At 56.0% G+C, this 14,730-nt stretch overlaps 1 protein-coding gene across 3 annotated transcripts in view; it reads left to right on the top strand.

The window, feature by feature from the left end:
- The window catches only part of ATP2B4 (ATPase plasma membrane Ca2+ transporting 4), a 93,603-nt gene that overhangs the window by 914 nt on the left and 77,959 nt on the right, over nucleotides 1-14,730 (top strand). The window lies entirely within an intron of this gene.

Genomic DNA, 14,730 nt, shown 5'->3' on the forward strand with positions numbered 1-14,730 from the left:
GGCGTGTGTGCCGGCTGCTCAAGGGGGCTCTGACTGCAGGGAGAGGGTGGGAGCGTGGTGGAAGGCTGGCACTGGGCGCGGGATCTGTTGCGGCTGCAGCAGGTGGGTGGGACGGGCAGCAGGCTGTTGGAGCGGGCTCAGCCGGAGGGGGAGGCAGGTTGGCAGCTTCAGGTCCCCCTCCCTGCTGTGCTGTGGCTGGGGTAGGGTGCAGGGGCAGAGATGAGGGGCCAGAGTCAGATTCCCTGCAATAGCTGGGGTGCAGTTCATGGCTCTGGGATGAGGCCCTGAAGAGGGGTTTGGGGGGGCGGGAGGGGTTGCAGGCTCTGCTGTCAGCATAGCCAGCTTGTTCTGGCTGAGGCCCGAGATGCACCTGGGTATGAGGAGGCGGGGGTGTCTGTCCGCTGCACTGGATGGAGAGGATACCATCTCTGCAGCTGACTCCGGGCCTCTTGCTGCAGCAGGTGGGTGACCCACCCCCTGCAGCAAGGAGCGGTTCTATCTGCTTCCCCCCCAGCCTCCTGCCAGGTGGGCAGGAAGAAAAGCTCCAGCCTGGGAGAGTCCCATCTGTTGCACTGAGTCTCCTTGGGAGAGCTGCATCCACACACACGCATCTCCCTGCCCTGGCTATGACTTGGTCAGCTTGCCCTTGGAGTGGCAGGGAGATTTCCCTGCTGGCTCGAGCCTCCCTTGTGCCCTGGCTGGCTTGCTCAAAGGCCACAAGGGGTTATCCACAAGTCGCATCTCCTGTTCTGCGTTGTGGTGCGGTGGACCGCTAGGATAAGGCCCCATGGTGGGAGCTGGAACCGTGCCGGTCTCAGCCCAGGCTGCCATCAGCCCATGCTGCACAGCAGCACCATTCAGCATCCGCTCTCTTGCCACCCCCTGCCTGGGAAGGGTTGGAACAGCAGCAGGGTGCGGGCTGCAGGTCGGGATTCGGATGCCGTGTCTGAGCTCTGTGTGGGAGCCCCAGGCGGGAAGCGCCGGGCGTGGCGTCGGGTCTGGCGCGAGGTACGTTTGCCTTTCCAGGGCTGGTGGCCGGAGCAGCAGGTGGGCTGCAGGCGGCAAGCGGGGAGAGGCATCAGCAGGGCATGCTGGGGAGCAGGGGCTACTGCAGGCAGAAATGTGTGTGTGTGTGTGTGTGTGTGTGGCCAGCATTGGGCTAGTGGGGCGTGCGTGGGGTGGGATTGCAGTGCGCTGGCAGTGCCGGCCGGGCCACGCCTGGTGCTGGCTGTCCCTCCCTTCTGCCTGCACCGCTCCAGCCCATCCAATCAGGGTTTAAAAGAAACAAGCCAGGCAGGAGGAAGGGGCGGTGGTGGTGGGGGACCCAATCTAGCTCCAGACAAACGCCCTGGCTCTTCTGACTCCTGCCTGCCCGCTGAGCCCCCTCCCAGGTCCCAAATGCTCTGGAGGCCCGGAGCTTCCCTCCCTCTTGCTGCGCATCTGGTTTGAATCTTGGAGCTCTGTGGGAAGGTGGTTCCTGTTATGCAGCCTGGAGTCAGGCTCCCTGTGTCCAGCCTGGACCCTATCCCCTGCCCTCGGCTTTTCCTTCCTGGGAGGAGATTGCGTAGGCTTGAGGCAGCTCGTAAGGGCTCCGTGCTGGACCCTGCTCGCAGGCCAAGCTCTCTGTACAGCCAAGGCCCGTGCAGAACAGAGAAAAGGAGTGGGAGGTGGTACAATGGGTTATTGTCCTCGTACCTCCGGATCCAGGCTCTGCTCGTAAACAGCATCCGTGATCTGCGTGAGCTGCCTGTCTGCAGTGCAGCCCCCCTGAATGGGTCAGCATGATGGCCAGGCTGCAGGGCTGGGGGCCAGGGGGCAGCCTGGCTGGAATAGACATGTCCGCAGAGCTCCTGACTGGAAGGACTGGTGCAGCACAGAGGGGCATGGGTGGGAGGGTGCGGAGTACAGCGTGGGGGCAAGACGCATCTGTGCAGCACTCCTGGAAGGAGCCTGGTCCCAGTAGATAAGTGGGGCTGTAGGTCTGGCCTGAGGGTGGGAATGGTGTAGGTGCGTTGAGCCGGGGCAACGTGCCACAGGGGTTTGTGCAAGTGGCCTCAGCTCTGCGTGGCTCCTGATGCTGCCCTCAATCTTTCACTTCTCTGAGCACTGAGATTCCCCTAAATATTTAATTACAAGCGAGACAGAGAGAGAGAGAAGCAAGCCCCTCAAGCCCAGCTGCCTGCAGCAGCACGACAGGCCCTTCTGGAGCTCACGGCTGTCGTGAATGTGGATCCTGCCAGGCAGCTGTCTCATTCTTGGAAGCTTCTGGGGAAAGGCCCGATGCTGGGGATGGGACAGAAACTGCTCAGGCCAGGTCAGGCTGGTATTTGGCTCAGCTGGTAGGTAGGGAATTCTCCATGCTCCAGCATAATGTAGAAGAGAGTCGGATGGTCCCTAGACAAGCCCCAAATACACCTGGCAAGCAGTGTGTTGTGATGCCCACTGGTCCCCTTTCATATGTTCTTGTGACCCACTTTTGGGTTGCAACCCATGGGTTGAGAAAAGCTGCCAGCCTATGAAAGGGTCACAAACAAACTTTTAAAATGGATTCTCCTTTAAATGAGAAAAATGTGGGAAACTGGGTTTTCGCTTGCAGGCTGGCACAGTTCCAGCCTACAAGGGGCTGCTTGGGTCCCCCCTGCCCCACACACTGGGGAGCTGAGGGTTGGGGCCAGGGGTGAGAGGCAGCAGGGTGGGAGTGAGGGGCACCGGCAGGGTTAGGGGACTATTTTCTACTTAAACTACTTACTGGGTCAGGACTGACCATCAGTGTTTACAAATGGGTCCTGGTGCAAAAAAGGTTGAGGACCACTGCTGTAGGGCATCCTCAAAGGAAACCAAGATGAAGCAGGTCAGCCTCCTATCAGTTGCCTGTGCAAAACAATGGGAAAACGTGCCCTTTCAATGCCCCGTGCCCTCACAAGGGCTCCTAAACCCCACACGGGCCCCACCACCACAGCAGGACGGGGGTTCAAACCCTTCCATGTCTTCTCCCTTGAATCAAACAGGCCCTGCTGGGAAAAGCAGGTTTGCACTAGGAGATTGCAAACCCTGGGCAGGAAATGCTGGGGTGGGTTTCTGCCTCAACCTCTCTCTTGAAACACCATTCTCAGAGACAGGGGTGTAGGTTGTGGCCGCCTTGATCTAAGGACACAGGCAAAGACAAGGTTGTTTGGGTAAATCGGGTCTCTTTTATTGGAGATCAGACTGACTTCTTACTCGACCGACTGGGGAAAAAAAAGAGATCAGGTTTACTCGAAGAACCTTGTCTGCCTTCTCTGACACTGGTTTCTTTCCTGCTTGGGTCTGCAAAGGCAGGCATGGAGCAGAAAGCAAGCGGCAGGGGGGATTTTTTGGTCTCCCCCTCTCTCCTCCCGTCCAGGCTCTGCCCCCCGAAGTGCCCGGGAGCTCCCACTCTCCTGCGGCAGAGGCAGCGCGGGCACTTCCTGATAGTGCTCGGGGGAATAGGGACTCTCCCGTTGCTTGCTGGTCCCCCTCGGTCAATTTGTAGATGGCCAACCAGGTCCCCTCTCAGCCTTCTCTTGTGGAGGCTGAACAGGTTCAGGTCCCATGGCCTGCCTTGCTGCCCCCTAATCATGCGGGTGGCCCTCCTCTGGACCCTCTCGACGCTGTCCGCATCCCTCCTGAAGTGCGGTGCCCAGAACTGGACGCAGTACTCCAACTGCGGCCTGACCAGTGTCATATAGAGAACATCCTTCCCAGTTCTCACACCCTGGAAGACTGTGGAGCTCCCTGAGTGGGAGTTCCCTGCTGTTTGCTGCTCTACTCACCAGAGGTGGTTCAAGCACCCACATTGAACACCTTCAGGAGAAAATTGGATGCTTATCTTGCTGGGATCCTATGACACCAGCTGACTTCCTGGCCCTCGGGTGGGGAGCTGGACTCAGTGATCTTCCAAGGTCCCTTCCAGCCCTAATGTCTATGAAATCTAAACCCAGGCGTGTGGCTGGGGACCTGCTCTCCTTTCGTACCACAGGGATTTGCTTTCTCCAGACATTTAAAATCCCCTTTGCTGCTCTGGGGGTAGTGAAAGCCGTAGTGTAGATAGGTGCTGGTACCCTTGGTGTTGCCCCTGGATCCTGCATCGGTCGGGTGGCTAAAATGTGGCCCTCACAATGGCTGTGGCCCTCAACTACAGACTCCTGCTCCGGGTCTGTAGTTGAGGGCCACAGCAGGCATGGTAGCAGCTGGAGATACTGGTACAAAAGGCCTCGTATAGACGCAGCAAAGAGTGAAATCTGAGTGAGGACAGATCCTGTGGGGTGGTGAGTAACAGGGAGAGGCCTCCCTATTGTCCTCTGGTAGGCAGAGAGAGAGCTCCGCCCAGAGCCTGAGAGCTTTCCCTGCCCACCTGGCTGGCCTTGCTCAGGGCTGCCAGGCAGGGCATGCATATGGATGGGCTGTGGCCACTCCAGCAGTCTGTTATCCCATCTGCCCCCTGTTTCTGCCTGCCTTGGGCATCTAGATGGCAAGTTCCTTGCCAAGGAGTCATCTAGTCCCTTTAAAGCACCCAGTCTCAATGGGGCCCTGATGCTGGAGTCCTGTTGTCCACCCTATCCTGGAACTGGTGACCTTGCCAACATGATAGGGTCTTGGTGGAGCTGGCAGTGAGGAGGAAAGGCCTGCTGAGACTGAATCCCCCTGAGTTTTCTGGTGCTTGCCTTGGTCTTCATCCCCTGCCCATCTCTGTCTGACCTTGGTGATGTGCCAGAAGGCAGCCAGATGCTTCTCGCAGAGCAGGTGTGAGGGATGTTCTCATCCCCCTGCCTGGGGTGTGATTCCTACTATGCCCAACCTGGTACTTTTTGGGCCCCTCAGCTGTAAGATGATCAGTGGTGGACCCCAGTGTGATACTAGTTGCACAGGTCATGCTGTGAGATGGGGGCTGGCAGTTCCCTTGACCGTGTGCCAGGGCTGGGGTGTGTTCTGGGCATGCAGCCACTAATGCCAGCCCTACTAGATTCTCACGTGGGGAGCTTGCGCGTTGTGCTTCCTCTGCTTCCCCTCCATGCCTTCTGGGGTGTCCTGCACAGAGCTGTGGGGAGGGTTGACTAGGGCGGCGCCTGCGTCTGGATGCATGTCAGAGCCTTGGCTTCCCTCCTGCTTCCCAGCACCCCTCCTTGCTCGCTATGCTCTACTATGCTCCCCCTTGCTCGCTCTGGCAGAGTCAGCTGCCAAGAGAGGCTGGGGAGGGGCTTGTGGAAGGCTGCAACTCCATCATCTGGCAGGTTACAGAGCAGAGTCGTCAGTGGCCCTGCTCAGTTGTGCTGCCCCCCGCCTCCCCCACCCCCTGCCAGCGCTGGCTGAAGGTATTAGATGCTGCTGTGGTTCTGGGTAGGAGGGGTGGCTGCCAGCTTGGTGGGGACCCTTCCTGCTGATGCCGAGGGCATCCTAACGAAAGAAGGTCCATCCAGTGCCAGCCTCCCAAGTGGGCATCAACATGTAAAGCCCATACGATGCTTTGGGAATATCTGGACTGAGGAAGACACAACCCCAGCTCCACGCTTGTAATAAGTAGCACCTGGAGGATTTCAGCTGAGAAACCCCGGCCCCCGGCAGCTGCCTCTGGAGTTCCCAGGGGGGCATGATGAGGAGGGACGGGTGGGTCCTGCTGTGGCATTCCTGTTCCAGCTGGCCCTGGGAGCCATGTTCCCTGGCGTCTCCTGCCTGGGGTTTTCCAGCGCTGAGCTAATAAAACATCTGACTTTGATGTTTTAATTAGTTGCTTTTTTGGCTCTAATGTGGAGGGATAACGGAGTTTCCATAGACTTCGAAACCTGCCCTTCCATTTGTCTTCCTTCACCCGCAGCCGGTCCTTGCCAGGAACAAATGCCTGAGACACAGAGTGCATCGGCGCCGCTGCCTCTGCGTGGTGTGATGGCCTTCCCTGTACCGTGGCGGATTAAATATTAATGAGTAACACTTTGCCCTTCTGCAACCACCTCTGTCGGAGGCTCTGGGAGCTGGCAGCTGCCTAGCTGACAGGTTGGGATGCTGGTGAGGCCTATGGATACTGTGCCTGGCTGTTGTGGGGTTTTAGGAAAAGCTTAGATGGGGACTTGGATGATTTGGATAGGGACACCTCCGCCTCAGGCAGGGAGTTGGGCTAGTTGATCCTGGGAGCCCAAGTTTCCTGTGACACTTGTGAGGTAAAGCTCCCATCTGCTTTGAGGCCCAGGGCAGCATTGCCATCTCCATTTCTACAGGTGGGGGAAACTGAGGCACAGGAGGAGAGCATGACTTGTACCTGGCCTGGTCACTGAACCAGAACAGAACCAAGCTTTTGCCACCACGGCATGCTCCTTTCCAGTTCTCTGGGCTCCCAAGTCCTATATGGAGGAGCAAATGCAGAGGGGAGTGTGGGGGTGTGTGAGTTGCTCATTGCTGTTCTGCTCCTCAGTTTCCCCACCTGGAGGATGGGATGCTACGGGCTTCTCCTGTCTGGTTAGGGTTTGTCGCCACGATTGCTGCCTGCTGAGAAAGGTGAGGGCCCATGGTCCAGCGGAGCAGTGGGATGCAGAGCATCTGGGTTGTGTTCCTGGGTTTGCTGTGTGGGCTCCCTAGATCCCTTCTCTGCCTCTCTCCTGTCCTGCCTTTACCTGCCTTGTCCATTTGGGCTCTGAGCTCTTTGGGCCACATTGTCCTTACAATGGATATAAGCTGTAGGAGGCTGGCTGCTGTGATGCACAGAGCTGTGAGGCTGTGATGGCAGGAAGCCTGCTTGCCCCAGTCAAAATCCCTGTGCAGGTCAGGCAGGGGCAGGAGGATGTGGTCCAAGTTACTATAACCATGGGACAGAGTCTGTTCCTCTCCTGCTTCAGGACTTGGTGCTCTGGAAACAGCGGGGGTTGTTCTGTCCTCTGCTCAGACTGAGTTGCCTCAGACTGAAGGTGGAGCATCTGCAGACATCCATGTCCTGTCCCAGATGTTTCCCTAGGGTGCTGGGTCCCAGCAGCAATGAGTTTGCTGCCCCGTCACTCCCCACGTGTCAGTAAGGCTTGCTATCGGGATGGCAAGCAGCCTGTCCACTTGGGCAGCTGTCAGCAAGGATGAGCAGCATCCTGAATCCTTAGTTCAGGAGGTGGCTGATGTCCCTGTCCCTGCCTAAATGCGCGTACTCGGATGTATTGGACTGCGACTTTCATATGAAGCCATGCTGGCTCTTCCGTGACGATGTGCCAGTCGATGCCAGATGAAGCCAGGCTGAGGACTTGCCCTACTGACTGTGCACTGCTTTGATGGGTAGTCTTGAGCATTGCACGTCTATGGCAGAGATGAGTCTGTTAGTCCTCAGCTTCAGTAAATAAGCACCTGGCTGCACTAAAACCCACTGGTGCTTCTTCAAGTTCTCTTTGATTCTGCTCAGACCTCTGCTACCAAAACTCCTGTACTGGTGGCTGGAAGTCCCATTGGGTTGGGCACTGTCTAAGCACCCATGAGTCACTAGCTCACTCTGGAGGTAGGCGTGGGAGGCAAAGGTTGATGCATAGGGCTGGGCAAACTGCATTGCAGCAGTTGTGTACAATGGAACTACTGCCCTGGAGTGTAAGAAATTAGCTTCTAGTTCATCTGAGGTAAATGAGGCGGGTGGTGCTGTTAGGAGCTGAGTCTTGCATTTGCAGTTTCTTTTACTCAGGACAGCTTGACTAGCCCATATGTCCTCTGGCTCTCAATGGAAGAGACGGTGGCAGAGAGGAAGGCTATTACGCCCACAGACGGGGAGCTTGAGTGTTTTTGGTGACTTTGCCAAGGTCCAGCAGGGTGTTTGTAGCAGAGCCAGGCATCCAGCCCAGCTCTCCCACGTTTCCTGGGTGGTGTTGCCTTGGTTTTCAGCCCTTTTCTGTGCAAAGACCTAAAGGGATGGGTGTGCTGCTAAGATGACTCCCACAACAGCCTCTTTGATTAGGTGGAGACACTATGGCCCTTTTCCTGATCCCCCAAGGGTTGGGCGTGCCAAATTCAGCAGAACGCATTGGAGAGCCGTGCATTAGCCAGGGTCCTGCTGCTTATCACCCTGCAGCCGAGTGGCTTTCAGAAGAGGGCTGAGATATTGGAGTCACCCGGTCTCTGGGTCAAACCTGCCCCCGGCTGCTCTTAACTGATGGTCGCCCATCATTTGGGGGCTGCTGGGGAACCTGCATGGCACAGAGAAGAGGAGGAGACTGACAGTAACAGGGCTGTATGAGTCACAGGGGGACAGTAGGGGTGTGCTGGGGTCTAGGAGCTTGCTCAGCAGAGGTCAAGCCTTGGCACATCTGGAGGAGGGTCTTCCCTCTGGTTGGGGAAAGCAGCACTGCTTCAAGCCGCCTGCCTTGGTGAGGGTCAGAGAGGAGAAGACCGTTCATGGGCTCCTTCGTTCCCAAAGCTAAAAATAAGCCGGCTGGCCCTTGGAAGGGTGACAGGTGTATCTGTTACCGCCAGCCCAGCTCCAGGCCGTGTGGGGGCTGTGGGGGTGCTGCTCTAAAAGAACAGGAGCTGGGAAAGCCGAGACGGCCTTGTGGCGGGTTGGCCAGTGGGCCTGGGTTTCCTTTCGGACATCTGGGCAGCGGGGTCTGGACTGAAGTGTCCACGCCTTAGCATTTCGGAAAGGCCCCACGGTGACTCCTGCATAACCTTTGCTCTTTCTCCCAGAGCAGGACGGGGCTCGGGTTCCCGGGGCCGGGCTCAGATTTCGGACATGAGGGGTCTGGTTTGCTGAAAGGCTTCCCATTGCCCGGAGGGCCCTTGCTGTACCAGCCGGAGCATTCCTGTTCCTCCCCCCCCAACACCACCCCCATTCAACATGAGGCCCCCTTTCCTGTGTCCCCCACCCAAATGGCTCCCATGCCTCTCCGCTCTACCGCTGCCATCTGTCCAATTAACCCAGTAGCATCTGTGTCCCACATGCATCTGTTTCCCTTTGCTGTTCGCTATTGCAAGTTGCTGACCTTGGAAATGCCAGCGCTCACAACTGCGAATCCTGCCCGCTGCTTCCTCCGCCCCCAGCCCACAGCACCTTTTTCTTCTTCTCCCGTCTCCACCGAGGCAGGAGACTTTAAATAATTGAATATTTAAATGCCATGCCTGCCTCTCGGCCCATTGTGTGCACGGTGCTTCCTGTCTCCTCTCCGTGCTGTGCTCTCCCTCCTACCCTCTCTCTGGCTCCTCAAAACTCTGTATTTGTGCTAAGCTCAGCCTCGGCTCAGATCGTTTCCAGCCGAACTGCGTGATCAGGGATCTCCCCCAGCCACTGGGGTAATGAGTTTATTGTTCTAAACTGCAATTAACAACTCTCCCATGGACTGTAAGAGCATCAGGGCAGGAACTCTTATTGTTCCTGCATGCTATAACGCAGCACGGTGTGCTGGAGGTGTCTCTAACTTGCTCGGTAAGCTCCTCAAGGTAGGAATTTGCCTGTCTGCATAATGCTGTGTAAACCAGTGGCAGCATTATGCAGTAAACGCTACATTAAATGGTTCTTGGACTGGAAACTGCCAGCCCGCAGCTTGGTTCTTCCCCGCAATGTCCTATCTAATCCATTCTATTTATGCGTTTGCCGGGCTGAGGATAAGCACGTCAACAAGATGCAAACTTGTCTATGAGGCAAGCCTGTGGACTTGAACCCAGTGACGAACTTGGCTGATAGCTCGGACATAGGGATGATGAGTTGTGTGCATCCCAAATTGGACACAAGAGTGACTGATGAAAACGGAGCTCACTCTCCCCTACCCATACTGGCTCTGAAGTGCCAATATGATCTTTAAAACCAGGTTCTTGCCCCAAAGGCAGCGGAGGAAGTGTGTTCTGGTAAAGCCCTGAGTTGGGACTGGTTTAATGCATCTAGCAGGCTCCTCAAGTGACTTCTGAGTTATTTCTTCTTTGCCCTACCTCATTGAGTTGGTTCTGGGGTGAGTCAATGGGTGCTGGTGTGTACAGCCCAGTACAACATATGAACCTACAAAGAGAGGTTTTGCAGTTAAAAAGGCAGGACTTATTACACCATAATCACAAGCTAGTACAACAGCCAAGTGCAACAAATGCCTAACAAGAGAAAGTGTTATTGTTAATGCGGGTCCCCTGGGAAATTAGGCAGGGGAGTTACAGCACTTCAGTAATGCGCTTGTCTTATCTTGGTCCTTCCAGTGTCCCTGTGCTAATCCCCTAATAATGTCTTCACGCATGCGCGTTGTCTGGACATCTCTGATCAGTTGACCTTGACTCTCCAGGAGGTCCCCATGCAGTGCTGGCCTTTGATGGATTGTTATGGGCGTGTTTTCCGTGGGCGCTTGGAAACTTTGGGCCCAGCAAGAGAAGAGCATTAATCCACTATGTTGCATGTGACCTTGGCAGAAATGATGAGTAATTTGGTTGCAGTGCAGCTTGGGCTGGCCAGCTCCGTAACCAGCCTGTATATGGAAATCTCTCCCTCTGCACCCGCTCATGCCTGGGTGAGAGAACATACAAGGCAAGTTGGTGACCCAGTGACCACATCTGGAAAGTTGGGGGAGCCAGTTCCTGTCATTGGAAACACTGGTGGTTGGATCATGCTCTGCATGTATAAAGCAACAATGACCTGTGGTTTTTTTCCAAAGGAACTGGTATAGATTTTTTTGTTTAGGAGACTAAAAGGACTCATTTAGAAGGGTTTGCATTTCTTCCTCCCCCACCATGAGGTGATCATCTTTTCAAGGCGCCTCTTAAAATGGAGTAGCTAAAACTGAAGGGACCCCCAATTTGAGAACTTAAAAGGTGGTGGAGTGACAAGTGTATATGTGAATATCTGTGCATACAGGGATGCATATCTTTGTAGGTACAAATGTACTGGGGGAAAAGGGGTGCGCTTGGTGCTTAGAAACCAGTAGCTACTGGTTATAGAGAAGAGGCTCCCAGAACCAAGTGGGAGGCAGGGTGGGATTCTCCATGGGTCCACCTCCTCCCCTCCGATGGCGAGCCAGAATTGAAAACATCCTATCTCTTCTGTTACGAGTTTAATCCCATGGGCTACTACACTCATAGGGAACTCGTATTACCCAGACAGCTGCTGGGTGACAAATGCAGCTAAACAGGGCTCACGGGAGAGATCCTTCTCTGCCTGCCTCACACGGTCACTGCTGCAGTTGGCAGTGCTCCTAGTATTCCCCGCGGCTGATGGCACGAACCGCAGAGACCAAGCTCCCCTTCGTCTCTTGGACGGGTCCCTCAGGATCCGGCGTGAGGTCTGTTGTGTGGGGTAGTGTCAGCCCTGCTCTGCCCATATATTATGGTATTTGGTTCCTGGGGCTCTGTGTCCTGTGTCTTTTGCGAGCCTTGTAAAGCTGCTTAAGAACCAGTTTGGAAAGGAACGGAGTGAACGTGGGAAGGGCCCCGAGGATGCAGCACCCAGAGAGCAGGGCGACATGGGGACTCGCTGCTCTCCGAGGTTCCCTGGCAGCCTGCCTCGCAGCTGGTGTGAGCCACCGGTAGGACTGGGGGGGCAGGACTATGTCCGATGGCTTTTGCGATAGGGTGGACATAGAGCTCACCTGTTGGCACATGCTGTATGTATTCAGCACCAGCACGTGGTGCAAGCTTTGCAAAGAGGTCAGCACTGAGTTTGGAAATTTTGGGTCTGGGTGACCTGAAACAGGAGTCTGTGGTGGAGCCAGGGGGTCTGAGTCCCCATCCAGGCTCTGACCATGAGGCTGCTCAGCCCTATCCCCTCAATGGCATGGTCCTCCTACGCATGGCCCTGAACCCAGCTGACTGCCTGCGCTGGAGGGCAAATCCCTGCTGGGACTTTCCTGGCCCCTTTCTGTGGTCCCGGAGCAGTGGCCTCGACTCCAGACTAGCCGCTTTCACGTCTTTCCATTTAGTTCTTTCCTTACTCAGCCCTGTTTTTTCCACTCCTCTCCTCCCAGCTCTCCATCGCAGCCTGCCATCTGCAGACCGTTACACTCATTTTCTCCGGGCACGGGCTGTCTCTGCCTCCCCGAGTGCCAGCTCCCAGATCCTGTTGCTTCTTTATCTAGCTCTTCCGCACAGCACAAAGTTCATCTGTAGCCATAGTCAGGGGTGTCGATGGAGAGATGGGGGGGGGGCAACAGGGTGGAATCTCCTCATCTTGTTTCTTTCTGCCATTTCCCTCCCACCCCCCTGCAAAATCCGCCTCTGTCTCTGCAGGGCAGCCAGCTGGGAAATCCTGCCGTCACTGCAGCATCCTGCAGTCGAACGTGTAATGCATCCAATCCCTGCAAGATGCTGCAGATCACGCAGCCTGGCTGCAGCACAGGGCGGCTCGTGCCGGGCTGGTGCTGCAGTGCACAGGCTGGCCAGGTTGCCTGGCCCGCTACAGGAGTCTGGGGCGGTCCCCAGTGCTTGTGGGGCTGGGGTCTGCCCTGCCCTGGGTTTGCAGGGAGTGGTGGGAAGACGGAAAGGATCAAGGGAGAGTCGGGCGCCTACTGCCATCCCTGGGTGGCCTGCCTCTCTTTCCTCCAGCAAGTCTGGTGGCTCTGGGGTGGAGGTGAGCTGCGGCATGGGAATAGAGGCTTCCTGACTGTCTTCCGTTCCTCTGTCCTCTCTTGGTGGTTTGAGGGCCAGGGGTGACGCTTCCTTCTGCCTCCCTCCAGGACCAGGAGGGACTTGCTAGCAAGAAGGAAGGTCTTTTGGAAGCTCCACACTGAGATGCAGCTCTCCTCAGGGTGGCTTCTGCCCCTTCCCACCCTGGCGCTCCCTCTCCATTCCTGTGGCTCTTATCAAACCCTGCTGCCTCCCCTGTTTTGGAGAGAGGGCAGTGCCCTGGGGGCTAGGAATGATTAACTCTAGGAAGGGACAGATTTTCCTGAGATAACATGCTTGTTAAAAGGAGAAAAATCTTTGGGAGATTCGGAGGGTCCCCTGCCTAATCCCAGGGGTTGGCAGACACTACTGCTCTGAGACCTCTGCAAGACAGTCAGCCGGTGGCTCGCATCTAGGACTGATGCTGAGGTCTGAAGCCAGTGTGCTGTCAGTTTTATGCCAGTAGTGGAAGCTCTTCCTCCAAACCACCCTTGGCTTATTGGAGCGGACTTTCCATCCTGTGCATCTTGTTGCTCCTGGACGCTTTGCTCCTGGGGTTTAAAACTACTCTGATCCCAGGTTTGAGTGTGTACCTAAACTCTTCCCCCCAGAGCGGGTCGTAGGGTGGTCCAGAGTGAGGATAGAGCGTGCTACATCCAATCGCTATTTGATCGATGATAGTGTGGGATGGGAAATTGAAGGAATAGAAGGAGTTGGAGCAGCCAGAGCCTGGGCTCCTGGCTACTGTGGTGTTGTTCTGCAGAGGGTGGTGGAGGCACATGGGGTGGAGAACCTGGCTGGTTGGGGAGCGAGCCTGAGCAGGTGTGAGCCTGATCTGCCCAGGCCTTGTTGCTAAGCAGGTCGCCCCGGCCACTTAGCATATCCCATAGAGATGGCTTTCCTCCAGCGGTCAGCCTGCTGCATCGTTTATGGCTAATGTAACCCCCCTTAACACCCAGATCACCGCGGTAATCTCCTGCCCTATCGGTTCTAAAGCCGCTATTATCCTCGGATTAGCATTGGCACTTAGATACCCACCTGTACAAAAGCCTGCGAGAGGCAGAAACTATTAGAAAGCCTCCCACGGTTTCATTGCCCACGGGCCCAGCCTATGCTAAGTAGTTAATGTCCAGCTGTCACCTCGCATAACCCTGTCGCAGGTATGCTGTGTGCTCACGGCCCCTCCTCCTCGCCCTCCGGGCTGGAGGCTGTTTTGTTCCACCCAGCGCCTGCAGACGGGCACCTGAGTCCTGCTGTGTGACTGATGACACACCCACAGGTGCTGGTGGAGGGTTTGACTGAATCACTGGGGTCTAACAAAAGAGAAGCCCTTGATGCTTCACTCCAGGGAAGCCCAGCTCTTGCATGCCCTGAGCTCTGGCAGAGAGGACCACTTGCAGCTGGGGTCATGCAGAATAGCAAGTCTCTTCCACATTTTAATTTAAAAGTGGCTTTGGCTTGAAGGACTTGATGCCACTGTAGGTCAGGTCTCCCCCTGACAGCCAGGCCCTGCAGGTCCTATCTCATTACTTGTGTCTCCTTGAAACCTGACTGGGTCACAGCTTAGACACTGCTTAGACACACTTGGGCCTTTCAGGTGCTGCAAGTGTCCCCTGGGCTGTGATAGCCACCCACCAGGCATCTAGTTGAGCCTGTGGAACAAGTAATAGCCTTGAGCTCCTGGAGGACGGCAGCTTTGGTTGTCAGGGAATGCCAGGCCCAGTGGTACCTGGGATGCTAGAGGTGACTGTACATCTCGTACGTGTCCATCTAATCTCAGCTTGCTGTAGATGTGGCCCACAGTGGAGGGGCATGGTGGGCATCTGCTTCTAGAAACGGACCCAGTCTTGCAGCTGGGAGCTCTAGGGCACATCCCAAGATGAGCAGAAAGCAACATCTGGGGTTGGAGACTCTACAGCAGCTGGTAGAAGAGGAATGGCAGGCTGGGGCCACAGCTGCCGCAGGCACCGGAGGGCATGGGAGCGACAGAGCACAAGTTCAGGGGTGTGTTGAAGGTATCATTGTTTGGGGGAGAAGCAAGTCCAAGTGAGCATTTAAATATCAGTGTCCTCTCAAGTGCCCTGCTCCAACTGAGGCTGCCTTGCATCGGCTTGGTGTAAGTGGGAGATGAGAATCAAATCGGAACCAGAACCCCAACTCCCCAACCAGGCAGCAGTGGTGGTCTTAGGGTTGTTG

This window comes from Alligator mississippiensis, chromosome 14 (genome assembly GCF_030867095.1).
Source record: "Alligator mississippiensis isolate rAllMis1 chromosome 14, rAllMis1, whole genome shotgun sequence".
Lineage (NCBI taxonomy): Eukaryota > Metazoa > Chordata > Crocodylia > Alligatoridae > Alligator > Alligator mississippiensis.